Genomic DNA, 14,736 nt, shown 5'->3' with positions numbered 1-14,736 from the left:
GTCACCTTCTCAGTGTTTGGCCCCTGACCTCCAGGGCCCCTGCATTATTAGTATTTGTCCTGTTTCCTGTTACATTCTCAGTGTTTGGCCCCTGACCTCCTGGGCCCCTGCATTATTAGTATTTGTCACATTCTTAGTGTTTGGCCCCTGACCTTCTGGGCCCCTGCATTATTAGTATTTGTCCAGTTTCCTGTCACCTTCTCAGTGTTTGGCCCCTGACCTCCTGGGCCCCTGCATTATTAGCATTTGTCCAGTTTCCTGTCACCTTCTCAGTGTTTGGCCCCTGCTTTATTAGTATTTGTCCCGTTTGCTGTCACCTTCTCAGTGTTTGGCCCCTGACCTCCAGGGCCCCTGCATTATTAGTATTTGTCCCGTTTCCTGTCACATTCTCAGTATTTGGCCCCTGACCTCCTGGGCCCCTGCATTATTAGTATTTGTCCTGTTTCCTGTTACATTCTCAGTGTTTGGCCCCTGACCTCCTGGGCCCCTGCATTATTAGTATTTGTCACATTCTTAGTGTTTGGCCCCTGACCTTCTGGGCCCCTGCATTATTAGTATTTGTCACGTTTCCTGTCACATTCTCAGTGTTTGGCCCCTGACCTCCTGGGCCCCTGCATTATTAGTATTTGTCCCAGTCACATTCTCAGTGTTTGGCCCCTGACCTCCTGGGCCCCTGCATTATTAGTATTTGTTCCGTTTCCTGTCACATTCTCAGTATTTGGCCCCTGACTTCCTGGGCCCTGCATTATTAGTATTTGTCCAGTTTCCTGTCACATTCTCAGTGTTTGGCCCCTGACCTGCTGGGCCCCTGCATTATTAGTATTTGTCCTGTTTCCTGTCACCTTCTCAGTGTTTGGCCCCTGACCTCCAGGGCCCCTGCATTATTAGTATTTGTCCTGTTTCCTGTTACATTCTCAGTGTTTGGCCCCTGACCTCCTGGGCCCCTGCATTATTAGTATTTGTCACATTCTTAGTGTTTGGCCCCTGACCTTCTGGGCCCCTGCATTATTAGTATTTGTCACGTTTCCTGTCACATTCTCAGTGTTTGGCCCCTCACCTCCTGGGCCCCTGCATTATTAGCATTTGTCCAGTTTCCTGTCACATTCTCAGTGTTTGGCCCCTGACCTCCTGGGCCCCTGCATTATTAGTATTTGTCCCGTTTCCTGTCACATTCTCAGTGTTTGGCCCCTGACCTCCTGGGCCCCTGCATTATTAGTATTTGTCCCGTTTCCTGTCACATTCTCAGTGTTTGGCTCCTGACCTCCTGGGCCCCTGCATTATTAGTATTTGTCCCAGTCACATTCTCAGTGTTTGGCCCCTGACCTCCTGGGCCCCTGCATTATTAGCATTTGTCCAGTTTCCTGTCACATTCTCAGTGTTTGGCCCCTGACCTCCTGGGCCCCTGCATTATTACTATTTGTCCAGTTTCCTGTCACATTCTCAGTGTTTGGCCCCTGACCTCCTGGGCCCCTGCATTATTAGTATTTGTCCCGTTTCCTGTCACATTCTCAGTGTTTGGCTCCTGACCTCCTGGGCCCCTGCATTATTAGTGTTTGTCCCTTTTCCTGTCACATTCTCAGTGTTTGGCCCCTGACCTCCTGGGCCCCTGCATTATTAGTATTTGTTCAGTTTCCTGTCACACTCTCAGTGTTTGGCCCCTGACCTCCTGGACCCCTGCATTATTAGTATTTGTCCCGTTTCCTGTCACATTCTCAGTGTTTGGCCCCTGACCTCCTGGGTCCCTGCATTATTAGTATTTGTCCCGTTTCCTGTCACATTCTCAGTGTTTGGCCCCTGACCTCCTGGGCCCCTGCATTATTAGTATTTGTCACATTCTTAGTGTTTGGCCCCTGACCTTCTGGGCCCCTGCATTATTAGTATTTGTCACGTTTCCTGTCACATTCTCAGTGTTTGGCCCCTCACCTCCTGGGCCCCTGCATTATTAGCATTTGTCCAGTTTCCTGTCACATTCTCAGCGTTTGGCCTCAGAACCTCCTGGGCCCCTGCATTATTAGTATTTGTCCCGTTTCCTGTCACATTCTCAGTGTTTGGCCCCTGACCTCCTGGGCCCCTGCATTATTAGTATTTGTCCCGTTTCCTGTCACATTCTCAGTGTTTGGCTCCTGACCTCCTGGGCCCCTGCATTATTAGTATTTGTCCCAGTCACATTCTCAGTGTTTGGCCCCTGACCTCCTGGGCCCCTGCATTATTAGCATTTGTCCAGTTTCCTGTCACATTCTCAGTGTTTGGCCCCTGACCTCCTGGGCCCCTGCATTATTAGTATTTGTCCAGTTTCCTGTCACATTCTCAGTGTTTGGCCCCTGACCTCCTGGGCCCCTGCATTATTAGTATTTGTCCCGTTTCCTGTCACATTCTCAGTGTTTGGCTCCTGACCTCCTGGGCCCCTGCATTATTAGTGTTTGTCCCTTTTCCTGTCACATTCTCAGTGTTTGGCCCCTGACCTCCTGGGCCCCTGCATTATTAGTATTTGTTCAGTTTCCTGTCACACTCTCAGTGTTTGGCCCCTGACCTCCTGGACCCCTGCATTATTAGTATTTGTCCCGTTTCCTGTCACATTCTCAGTGTTTGGCCCCTGACCTCCTGGGTCCCTGCATTATTAGTATTTGTCCCGTTTCCTGTCACATTCTCAGTGTTTGGCCCCTGACCTCCTCGGCCCCTGCATTATTAGTATTTGTCCCGTTTCCTGTCACATTCTCAGTGTTTGGCCTCTGACCTCCTGGGCCCCTGCATTATTAGTATTTGTCCCGTTTCCTGTCACATTCTCAGTGTTTGGCCCCTGACCTCCTGGGCCCCTGCATTATTAGTATATGTCCAGTTTCCTGTCACCTTCTCAGTGTTTGGCCCCTGACCTCCTGGGCCCCTGCATTATTAGTATTTGTCCCGTTTCCTGTCACCTTCTCAGTGTTTGGCCCCTGACCCCCTGGGCCCCTGCATTATTAGTATTTGTCCCATTTCCTGTCACATTCTCAGTGTTTGGCCCCTGACCTCCTGGGCCCCTGCATTATTAGTATTTGTCCCGTTTCCTGTCACATTCTCAGTGTTTGCCCCCTGACCTCCTGGGTCCCTGCATTATTAGTATTTGTCCAGTTTCCTGTCACACTCTAAGTGTTTGGCCCCTGCTTTATTAGTATTTGTCCCCTTTCCTGTCACCTTCTCAGTGTTTGGCCCCTGACCTTCAGGGCCCCTGCATTATTAGTATTTGTCCTGTTTCCTGTTACATTCTCAGTGTTTGGCCCCTGACCTCCTGGGCCCCTGCATTATTAGTATTTGTCACATTCTTAGTGTTTGGCCCCTGACCTTCTGGGCCCCTGCATTATTAGTATTTGTCCCGTTTCCTGTCACCTTCTCAGTGTTTGGCCCCTGACCTCCTGGGCCCCTGCATTATTAGCATTTGTTCAGTTTCCTGTCACCTTCTCAGTGTTTGGCCCCTGACCTCCTGGGCCCCTGCATTATTAGTATTTGTCACATTCTTAGTGTTTGGCCCCTGACCTTCTGGGCCCCTGCATTATTAGTATTTGTCACGTTTCCTGTCACATTCTCAGTGTTTGGCCCCTGACCTCCTGGGCCCCTGCATTATTAGTATATGTCCCGTTTCCTGACACATTCTCAGTGTTTGGCCCCTGACCTCCTGGGCCCCTGCATTATTAGTATTTGTCCAGTTTCCTTTCACATTCTCAGTGTTTGGCCCCTGCTTTATTAGTATTTGTCCCGTTTCCTGTCACCTTCTCAGTGTTTGGCCCCTGACCTCCAGGGCCCCTGCATTATTAGTATTTGTCCTGTTTCCTGTTACATTCTCAGTGTTTGGCCCCTGACCTCCTGGGCCCCTGCATTATTAGTATTTGTCACATTCTTAGTGTTTGGCCCCTGACCTTCTGGGCCCCTGCATTATTAGTATTTGTCCAGTTTCCTGTCACCTTCTCAGTGTTTGGCCCCTGACCTCCTGGGCCCCTGCATTATTAGCATTTGTCCAGTTTCCTGTCACCTTCTCAGTGTTTGGCCCCTGCTTTATTAGTATTTGTCCCGTTTGCTGTCACCTTCTCAGTGTTTGGCCCCTGACCTCCAGGGCCCCTGCATTATTAGTATTTGTCCCGTTTCCTGTCACATTCTCAGTATTTGGCCCCTGACCTCCTGGGCCCCTGCATTATTAGTATTTGTCCTGTTTCCTGTTACATTCTCAGTGTTTGGCCCCTGACCTCCTGGGCCCCTGCATTATTAGTATTTGTCACATTCTTAGTGTTTGGCCCCTGACCTTCTGGGCCCCTGCATTATTAGTATTTGTCACGTTTCCTGTCACATTCTCAGTGTTTGGCCCCTGACCTCCTGGGCCCCTGCATTATTAGTATTTGTCCCAGTCACATTCTCAGTGTTTGGCCCCTGACCTCCTGGGCCCCTGCATTATTAGTATTTGTTCCGTTTCCTGTCACATTCTCAGTATTTGGCCCCTGACTTCCTGGGCCCTGCATTATTAGTATTTGTCCAGTTTCCTGTCACATTCTCAGTGTTTGGCCCCTGACCTGCTGGGCCCCTGCATTATTAGTATTTGTCCTGTTTCCTGTCACCTTCTCAGTGTTTGGCCCCTGACCTCCAGGGCCCCTGCATTATTAGTATTTGTCCTGTTTCCTGTTACATTCTCAGTGTTTGGCCCCTGACCTCCTGGGCCCCTGCATTATTAGTATTTGTCACATTCTTAGTGTTTGGCCCCTGACCTTCTGGGCCCCTGCATTATTAGTATTTGTCACGTTTCCTGTCACATTCTCAGTGTTTGGCCCCTCACCTCCTGGGCCCCTGCATTATTAGCATTTGTCCAGTTTCCTGTCACATTCTCAGTGTTTGGCCCCTGACCTCCTGGGCCCCTGCATTATTAGTATTTGTCCCGTTTCCTGTCACATTCTCAGTGTTTGGCCCCTGACCTCCTGGGCCCCTGCATTATTAGTATTTGTCCCGTTTCCTGTCACATTCTCAGTGTTTGGCTCCTGACCTCCTGGGCCCCTGCATTATTAGTATTTGTCCCAGTCACATTCTCAGTGTTTGGCCCCTGACCTCCTGGGCCCCTGCATTATTAGCATTTGTCCAGTTTCCTGTCACATTCTCAGTGTTTGGCCCCTGACCTCCTGGACCCCTGCATTATTAGTATTTGTCCCGTTTCCTGTCACATTCTCAGTGTTTGGCCCCTGACCTCCTGGGTCCCTGCATTATTAGTATTTGTCCCGTTTCCTGTCACATTCTCAGTGTTTGGCCCCTGACCTCCTCGGCCCCTGCATTATTAGTATTTGTCCCGTTTCCTGTCACATTCTCAGTGTTTGGCCTCTGACCTCCTGGGCCCCTGCATTATTAGTATTTGTCCCGTTTCCTGTCACATTCTCAGTGTTTGGCTCCTGACCTCCTGGGCCCCTGCATTATTAGTATTTGTCCCGTTTCCTGTCACATTCTCAGTATTTGGCCCCTGACCTCCTGGGCCCCTGCATTATTAGTATTTGTCCCATTTCCTGTCACATTCTCAGTGTTTGGCCCCTGACCTCCTGGGCCCCTGCATTATTAGTATTTGTCCAGTTTCCTGTCGCTTTCTCAGTGTTTGGCCCCTGACTTCCTGGGCCCCTGCATTATTAGCATTTGTCCAGTTTCCTGTCACCTTCTCAGTGTTTGGCCCCTGATCTCCTGGGCCCCTGCATTATTAGTATTTGTCCAGTTTCCTGTCACACTCTCAGTGTTTGGCCCCTGACCTCCTGGGCCCCTGCATTATTAGTATTTGTCCCGTTTCCTGTCACATTCTCAGTGTTTGGCCCCTGACCTCCTGGGCCCCTGCATTATTAGTATTTGTCCCGTTTGCTGTCACATTCTCAGTGTTTGGCCCCTGCTTTATTAGTATTTGTCCCGTTTCCTGTCACCTTCTCAGTGTTTGGCCCCTGACCTCCAGGGCCCCTGCATTATTAGTATTTGTCCTGTTTCCTGTTACATTCTCAGTGTTTGGCCCCTGACCTCCTGGGCCCCTGCATTATTAGCATTTGTCCAGTTTCCTGTCACCTTCTCAGTGTTTGGCCCCTGACCTCCTGGGCCCCTGCATTATTAGTATTTGTCCCGTTTCCTGTCACATTCTCAGTATTTGGCCCCTGACCTCCTGGGCCCCTGCATTATTAGTATTTGTCCTGTTTCCTGTTACATTCTCAGTGTTTGGCCCCTGACCTCCTGGGCCCCTGCATTATTAGTATTTGTCACATTCTTAGTGTTTGGCCCCTGACCTTCTGGGCCCCTGCATTATTAGTATTTGTCACGTTTCCTTTCACATTCTCAGTGTTTGGCCCCTGACCTCCTGGGCCCCTGCATTATTAGTATTTGGCCCAGTCACATTCTCAGTGTTTGGCCCCTGACCTCCTGGGCCCCTGCATTATTAGCATTTGTCCAGTTTCCTGTCACATTCTCAGTGTTTGGCCCCTGACATCCTGGGCCCCTGCATTATTAGTATTTGTCCCGTTTCCTGTCACATTCTCAGTGTTTGGCCCCTGCTTTATTAGTATTTGTCCCGTTTCCTGTCACCTTCTCAGTGTTTGGCCCCTGACCTCCTGGGCCCCTGCATTATTAGTACTTGTCACATTCTTAGTGTTTGGCCCCTGACCTTCTGGTCCCCTTCATCATTAGTATTTGTCCAGTTTCCTGTCACCTTCTCCGTGTTTGGCCCCTGACCTCCTGGGCCCCTGCATTATTAGCATTTGTCCAGTTTCCTGTCACCTTCTCAGTGTTTGGCCACTGACCTCCTGGGCCCCTGCATTATTAGTATTTGTCCCGTTTCCTGTCACATTCTCAGTATTTGGCCCCTGACCTCCTGGGCCCCTGCATTATTAGTATTTGTCCTGTTTCCTGTTACATTCTCAGTGTTTGGCCCCTGACCTCCTGGGCCCCTGCATTATTAGTATTTGTCACATTCTTAGTGTTTGGCCCCTGACCTTCTGGGCCCCTGCATTATTAGTATTTGTCACGTTTCCTGTCATATTCTCAGTGTTTGGCACCTGACCTCCTGGGCCCCTGCATTATTAGTATTTGTCCCAGTCACATTCTCAGTGTTTGGCCTCTGACCTCCTGGGCCCCTGCATTATTAGCATTTGTCCAGTTTCCTGTCACATTCTCAGTGTTTGGCCCCTGACATCCTGGACCCCTGAATTATTAGTATTTGTCCCGTTTCCTGTCACATTCTCAGTGTTTGGCTCCTGACCTCCTGGGACTCTGCATTATTAGTATTTGTCCAGTTTCCTGTCACCTTCTCAGTGTTTGGCCCCTGACCTCCTGGGCCCCTGCATTATTAGTATTTGTCCCGTTTCCTGTCACATTCTCAGTGTTTGGCACCTGACCTCCTGGGCCCCTGCATTATTAGTATTTGTCCCGTTTCCTGTCACATTCTCAGTGTTTGGCCCCTGACCTCCTGGGCCCCTGCATTATTAGTATTTGTCCCGTTTCCTGTCACATTCTTAGTGTTTGGCCCCTGATCTCCTGGGCCCCTGCATTATTAGTATTTGTCCAGTTTCCTGTCACACTGTCAGTGTTTGGCCCCTGACCTCCTGGGCCCCTGCATTATTAGTATTTGTCCCGTTTCCTGTCACATTCTCAGTGTTTGGCCCCTGACCTCCTGGGCCCCTGCATTATTAGTATTTGTCCCGTTTCCTGTCACATTCTCAGTGTTTGGCCCCTGCTTTATTAGTATTTGACCCGTTTCCTGTCACCTTCTCAGTGTTTGGCCCCTGACCTCCAGGGCCCCTGCATTATTAGTATTTGTCCTGTTTCCTGTTACATTCTCAGTGTTTGGCCCCTGACCTCCTGGGCCCCTGCATTATTAGTATTTGTCACATTCTTAGCGTTTGGCCCATGACCTTCTGTTCCCCTTCATTATTAGTATTTGTCCAGTTTCCTGTCACCTTCTCCGTGTTTGGCCCCTGACCTCCTGGGCCCCTGCATTATTAGCATTTGTCCAGTTTCCTGTCACCTTCTCAGTGTTTGGCCCCTGACCTCCTGGGCCCCTGCATTATTAGTATTTGTCCCGTTTCCTGTCACATTCTCAGTATTTGGCCCCTGACCTCCTGAGCCCCTGCATTATTAGTATTTGTCCTGTTTCCTGTTACATTCTCAGTGTTTGGCCCCTGACCTCCTGGGCCCCTGCATTATTAGTATTTGTCACGTTTCCTGTCACATTCTCAGTGTTTGGCCCCTGACCTCCTGAGCCCCTGCATTATTAGTATTTGTCCCAGTCACATTCTCAGTGTTTGGCCCCTGACCTCCTGGGCCCCTGCATTATTAGTATTTGTCACGTTTCCTGTCACATTCTCAGTGTTTGGCCCCTGACCTCCTGAGCCCCTGCATTATTAGTATTTGTCCCAGTCACATTCTCAGTGTTTGGCCCCTGACCTCCTGGGCCCCTGCATTATTAGTATTTGTCACATTCTTAGTGTTTGGCCCCTGACCTTCTGGGCCCCTGCATTATTAGTATTTGTCACGTTTCCTGTCACATTCTCAGTGTTTGGCCCCTGACCTCCTGGGCCCCTGCATTATTAGTATTTGTCCCAGTCACATTCTCAGTGTTTGGCCCCTGACCTCCTGGGCCCCTGCATTATTAGCATTTGTCCAGTTTCCTGTCACATTCTCAGTGTTTGGCCCCTGACATCCTGGGCCCCTGCATTATTAGTATTTGTCCCGTTTCCTGTCACATTCTCAGTGTTTGGCCCCTGACCTCCTGGGCCCCTGCATTATTAGTATTTGTCCCTTTCCTGTCACATTCTCAATGTTTGGCCCCTGACCTCCTGGGCCCCTGCATTATTAGTATTTGTCCCGTTTACTGTCACATTCTCAGTGTTTGGCCCCTGACCTTCTGGGCCCCTGCATTATTAGTATTTGTCCAGTTTCCTGTCACACTCTCAGTGTTTGGCCCCTGACCTCCTGGGCCCCTGCATTATTAGTATTTGTCCCGTTTCCTGTCACATTCTCAGTGTTTGGCCCCTGACCTCCTGAGCCCCTGCATTATTAGTATTTGTCCCTTTCTTGTCACATTCTCAGTGTTTGGCCCCTGACCTCCTGGGCCCCTGCATTATTAGTATTTGTCCCGTTTCCTGTCACATTCTCAGTATTTGGCCCCTGACCTCCTGGGCCCCTGCATTATTAGTATTTGTCCCGTTTCCTGTCACATTCTCAGTGTTTGGCCCCTGACCTCCTGGGCCCCTGCATTATTAGTATTTGTCCCGTTTCCTGTCACATTCTCAGTGTTTGGCTCCTGACCTCCTGGGCCCCTGCATTATTAGTTTTTGTCCAGTTTCCTGTCACCTTCTGTGTTTGGCCCCTGACCTCCTGGGCCCCTGCATTATTAGTATTTGTCCCGTTTCCTGTCACATTCTCAGTGTTTGGCCCCTGACCTCCTGGGCCCCTGCATTATTAGTATTTGTCCCGTTTCCTGTCACATTCTCAGTGTTTGGCCCCTGACCTCCTGGGCCCCTGCACTATTAGTATTTGTCCCGTTTCCTGTCACATTCTCAGTGTTTGGCCCCTGATCTCCTGGGCCCCTGCATTATTAGTATTTGTCCAGTTTCCTTTCACACTCTCAGTGTTTGGCCCCTGACCTCCTGGGCCCCTGCATTATTAATATTTTTCCAGTTTCCTGTCACATTCTCAGTGTTTGGCCCCTGACCTCCTGGGCCCCTGCATTATTAGTATTTGTCCCGTTTCCTGTCACATTCTCAGTGTTTGGCCCCTGACCTCCTGGGCCCCTGCATTATTAGTATATGTCCAGTTTCCTGTCACCTTCTCAGTGTTTGGCCCCTGACCTCCTGGGCCCCTGCATTATTAGTATTTGTCCCGTTTCCTGTCACCTTCTCAGTGTTTGGCCCCTGACCTCCTCGGCCCGTGCATTATTAGTATTTGTCCCATTTCCTGTCACATTCTCAGTGTTTGGCCCCTGACCTCCTGGGCCCCTGCATTATTAGTATTTGTCCAGTTTCCTGTCGCTTTCTCAGTGTTTGGCCCCTGACTTCTTCGGCCCCTGCATTATTAGCATTTGTCCAGTTTCCTGTCACCTTCTCAGTGTTTGGCCCCTGACCTCCTGGGCCCCTGCATTATTAGTATTTGTCCCGTTTCCTGTCACATTCTCAGTATTTGGCCCCTGACCTCCTGGGCCCCTGCATTATTAGTATTTGTCCTGTTTCCTGTTACATTCTCAGTGTTTGGCCCCTGACCTCCTGGGCCCCTGCATTATTATTATTTGTCACATTCTTAGTGTTTGGCCCCTGACCTTCTGGGCCCCTGCATTATTAGTATTTGTCACGTTTCCTGTCACATTCTCAGTGTTTGGCCCCTGACCTCCTGGGCCCCTGCATTATTAGTATTTGTCCCAGTCACATTCTCAGTGTTTGGCCCCTGACCTCCTGGGCCCCTGCATTATTAGCATTTGTCCAGTTTCCTGTCACATTCTCAGTGTTTGGCCCCTGACATCCTGGGCTCCTGCATTATTAGTATTTGTCCCGTTTCCTGTCACATTCTCAGTGTTTGGCCCCTGACCTCCTGGGCCCCTGCATTATTAGTATTTGTCCCTTTCCTGTCACATTCTCAGTGTTTGGCCCCTGACCTCCTGGGCCCCTGCATTATTAGTATTTGTCCCTTTTCCTGTCACATTCTCAGTGTTTGGCCCCTGACCTCCTGGGCCCCTGCATTATTAGTATTTGTTCAGTTTCCTGTCACACTCTCAGTGTTTGGCCCCTGACCTCCTGGACCCCTGCATTATTAGTATTTGTCCCGTTTCCTGTCACATTCTCAGTGTTTGGCCCCTGACCTCCTGGGTCCCTGCATTATTAGTATTTGTCCCGTTTCCTGTCACATTCTCAGTGTTTGGCCCCTGACCTCCTCGGCCCCTGCATTATTAGTATTTGTCCCGTTTCCTGTCACATTCTCAGTGTTTGGCCTCTGACCTCCTGGGTCCCTGCATTATTAGTATTTGTCCCGTTTCCTGTCACATTCTCAGTGTTTGGCTCCTGACCTCCTGGGCCCCTGCATTATTAGTATTTGTCCCGTTTCCTGTCACATTCTCAGTATTTGGCCCCTGACCTCCTGGGCCCCTGCATTATTAGTATTTGTCCCATTTCCTGTCACATTCTCAGTGTTTGGCCCCTGACCTCCTGGGCCCCTGCATTATTAGTATTTGTCCAGTTTCCTGTCGCTTTCTCAGTGTTTGGCCCCTGACTTCCTGGGCCCCTGCATTATTAGCATTTGTCCAGTTTCCTGTCACCTTCTCAGTGTTTGGCCCCTGATCTCCTGGGCCCCTGCATTATTAGTATTTGTCCAGTTTCCTGTCACACTCTCAGTGTTTGGCCCCTGACCTCCTGGGCCCCTGCATTATTAGTATTTGTCCCGTTTCCTGTCACATTCTCAGTGTTTGGCCCCTGACCTCCTGGGCCCCTGCATTATTAGTATTTGTCCCGTTTGCTGTCACATTCTCAGTGTTTGGCCCCTGCTTTATTAGTATTTGTCCCGTTTCCTGTCACCTTCTCAGTGTTTGGCCCCTGACCTCCAGGGCCCCTGCATTATTAGTATTTGTCCTGTTTCCTGTTACATTCTCAGTGTTTGGCCCCTGACCTCCTGGGCCCCTGCATTATTAGTATTTGTCACATTCTTAGTGTTTGGCCCCTGACCTTCTGGGCCCCTTCATTATTAGTATTTGTCCAGTTTCCTGTCACCTTCTCCGTGTTTGGCCCCTGACCTCCTGGGCCCCTGCATTATTAGCATTTGTCCAGTTTCCTGTCACCTTCTCAGTGTTTGGCCCCTGACCTCCTGGGCCCCTGCATTATTAGTATTTGTCCCGTTTCCTGTCACATTCTCAGTATTTGGCCCCTGACCTCCTGGGCCCCTGCATTATTAGTATTTGTCCTGTTTCCTGTTACATTCTCAGTGTTTGGCCCCTGACCTCCTGGGCCCCTGCATTATTAGTATTTGTCACATTCTTAGTGTTTGGCCCCTGACCTTCTGGGCCCCTGCATTATTAGTATTTGTCACGTTTCCTTTCACATTCTCAGTGTTTGGCCCCTGACCTCCTGGGCCCCTGCATTATTAGTATTTGGCCCAGTCACATTCTCAGTGTTTGGCCCCTGACCTCCTGGGCCCCTGCATTATTAGCATTTGTCCAGTTTCCTGTCACATTCTCAGTGTTTGGCCCCTGACATCCTGGGCCCCTGCATTATTAGTATTTGTCCCGTTTCCTGTCACATTCTCAGTGTTTGGCCCCTGCTTTATTAGTATTTGTCCCGTTTCCTGTCACCTTCTCAGTGTTTGGCCCCTGACCTCCTGGGCCCCTGCATTATTAGTACTTGTCACATTCTTAGTGTTTGGCCCCTGACCTTCTGGTCCCCTTCATCATTAGTATTTGTCCAGTTTCCTGTCACCTTCTCCGTGTTTGGCCCCTGACCTCCTGGGCCCCTGCATTATTAGCATTTGTCCAGTTTCCTGTCACCTTCTCAGTGTTTGGCCACTGACCTCCTGGGCCCCTGCATTATTAGTATTTGTCCCGTTTCCTGTCACATTCTCAGTATTTGGCCCCTGACCTCCTGGGCCCCTGCATTATTAGTATTTGTCCTGTTTCCTGTTACATTCTCAGTGTTTGGCCCCTGACCTCCTGGGCCCCTGCATTATTAGTATTTGTCACATTCTTAGTGTTTGGCCCCTGACCTTCTGGGCCCCTGCATTATTAGTATTTGTCACGTTTCCTGTCATATTCTCAGTGTTTGGCACCTGACCTCCTGGGCCCCTGCATTATTAGTATTTGTCCCAGTCACATTCTCAGTGTTTGGCCTCTGACCTCCTGGGCCCCTGCATTATTAGCATTTGTCCAGTTTCCTGTCACATTCTCAGTGTTTGGCCCCTGACATCCTGGACCCCTGAATTATTAGTATTTGTCCCGTTTCCTGTCACATTCTCAGTGTTTGGCTCCTGACCTCCTGGGACTCTGCATTATTAGTATTTGTCCAGTTTCCTGTCACCTTCTCAGTGTTTGGCCCCTGACCTCCTGGGCCCCTGCATTATTAGTATTTGTCCCGTTTCCTGTCACATTCTCAGTGTTTGGCACCTGACCTCCTGGGCCCCTGCATTATTAGTATTTGTCCCGTTTCCTGTCACATTCTCAGTGTTTGGCCCCTGACCTCCTGGGCCCCTGCATTATTAGTATTTGTCCCGTTTCCTGTCACATTCTTAGTGTTTGGCCCCTGATCTCCTGGGCCCCTGCATTATTAGTATTTGTCCAGTTTCCTGTCACACTGTCAGTGTTTGGCCCCTGACCTCCTGGGCCCCTGCATTATTAGTATTTGTCCCGTTTCCTGTCACATTCTCAGTGTTTGGCCCCTGACCTCCTGGGCCCCTGCATTATTAGTATTTGTCCCGTTTCCTGTCACATTCTCAGTGTTTGGCCCCTGCTTTATTAGTATTTGACCCGTTTCCTGTCACCTTCTCAGTGTTTGGCCCCTGACCTCCAGGGCCCCTGCATTATTAGTATTTGTCCTGTTTCCTGTTACATTCTCAGTGTTTGGCCCCTGACCTCCTGGGCCCCTGCATTATTAGTATTTGTCACATTCTTAGCGTTTGGCCCATGACCTTCTGTTCCCCTTCATTATTAGTATTTGTCCAGTTTCCTGTCACCTTCTCCGTGTTTGGCCCCTGACCTCCTGGGCCCCTGCATTATTAGCATTTGTCCAGTTTCCTGTCACCTTCTCAGTGTTTGGCCCCTGACCTCCTGGGCCCCTGCATTATTAGTATTTGTCCCGTTTCCTGTCACATTCTCAGTATTTGGCCCCTGACCTCCTGAGCCCCTGCATTATTAGTATTTGTCCTGTTTCCTGTTACATTCTCAGTGTTTGGCCCCTGACCTCCTGGGCCCCTGCATTATTAGTATTTGTCACGTTTCCTGTCACATTCTCAGTGTTTGGCCCCTGACCTCCTGAGCCCCTGCATTATTAGTATTTGTCCCAGTCACATTCTCAGTGTTTGGCCCCTGACCTCCTGGGCCCCTGCATTATTAGTATTTGTCACGTTTCCTGTCACATTCTCAGTGTTTGGCCCCTGACCTCCTGAGCCCCTGCATTATTAGTATTTGTCCCAGTCACATTCTCAGTGTTTGGCCCCTGACCTCCTGGGCCCCTGCATTATTAGTATTTGTCACATTCTTAGTGTTTGGCCCCTGACCTTCTGGGCCCCTGCATTATTAGTATTTGTCACGTTTCCTGTCACATTCTCAGTGTTTGGCCCCTGACCTCCTGGGCCCCTGCATTATTAGTATTTGTCCCAGTCACATTCTCAGTGTTTGGCCCCTGACCTCCTGGGCCCCTGCATTATTAGCATTTGTCCAGTTTCCTGTCACATTCTCAGTGTTTGGCCCCTGACATCCTGGGCCCCTGCATTATTAGTATTTGTCCCGTTTCCTGTCACATTCTCAGTGTTTGGCCCCTGACCTCCTGGGCCCCTGCATTATTAGTATTTGTCCCTTTCCTGTCACATTCTCAATGTTTGGCCCCTGACCTCCTGGGCCCCTGCATTATTAGTATTTGTCCCGTTTACTGTCACATTCTCAGTGTTTGGCCCCTGACCTTCTGGGCCCCTGCATTATTAGTATTTGTCCAGTTTCCTGTCACACTCTCAGTGTTTGGCCCCTGACCTCCTGGGCCCCTGCATTATTAGTATTTGTCCCGTTTCCTGTCACATTCTCAGTGTTTG

The sequence above is a fragment of the Phyllobates terribilis genome, unplaced genomic scaffold (genome assembly GCF_046119375.1).
Source record: "Phyllobates terribilis strain yellow unplaced genomic scaffold, ASM4611937v1 Scaffold_10__3_contigs__length_209671492, whole genome shotgun sequence".
Taxonomy (NCBI): domain Eukaryota; kingdom Metazoa; phylum Chordata; class Amphibia; order Anura; family Dendrobatidae; genus Phyllobates; species Phyllobates terribilis.
The sequence above is the reverse complement of the archived record's forward strand: the minus strand, read 5'-3'. Positions refer to the sequence as shown.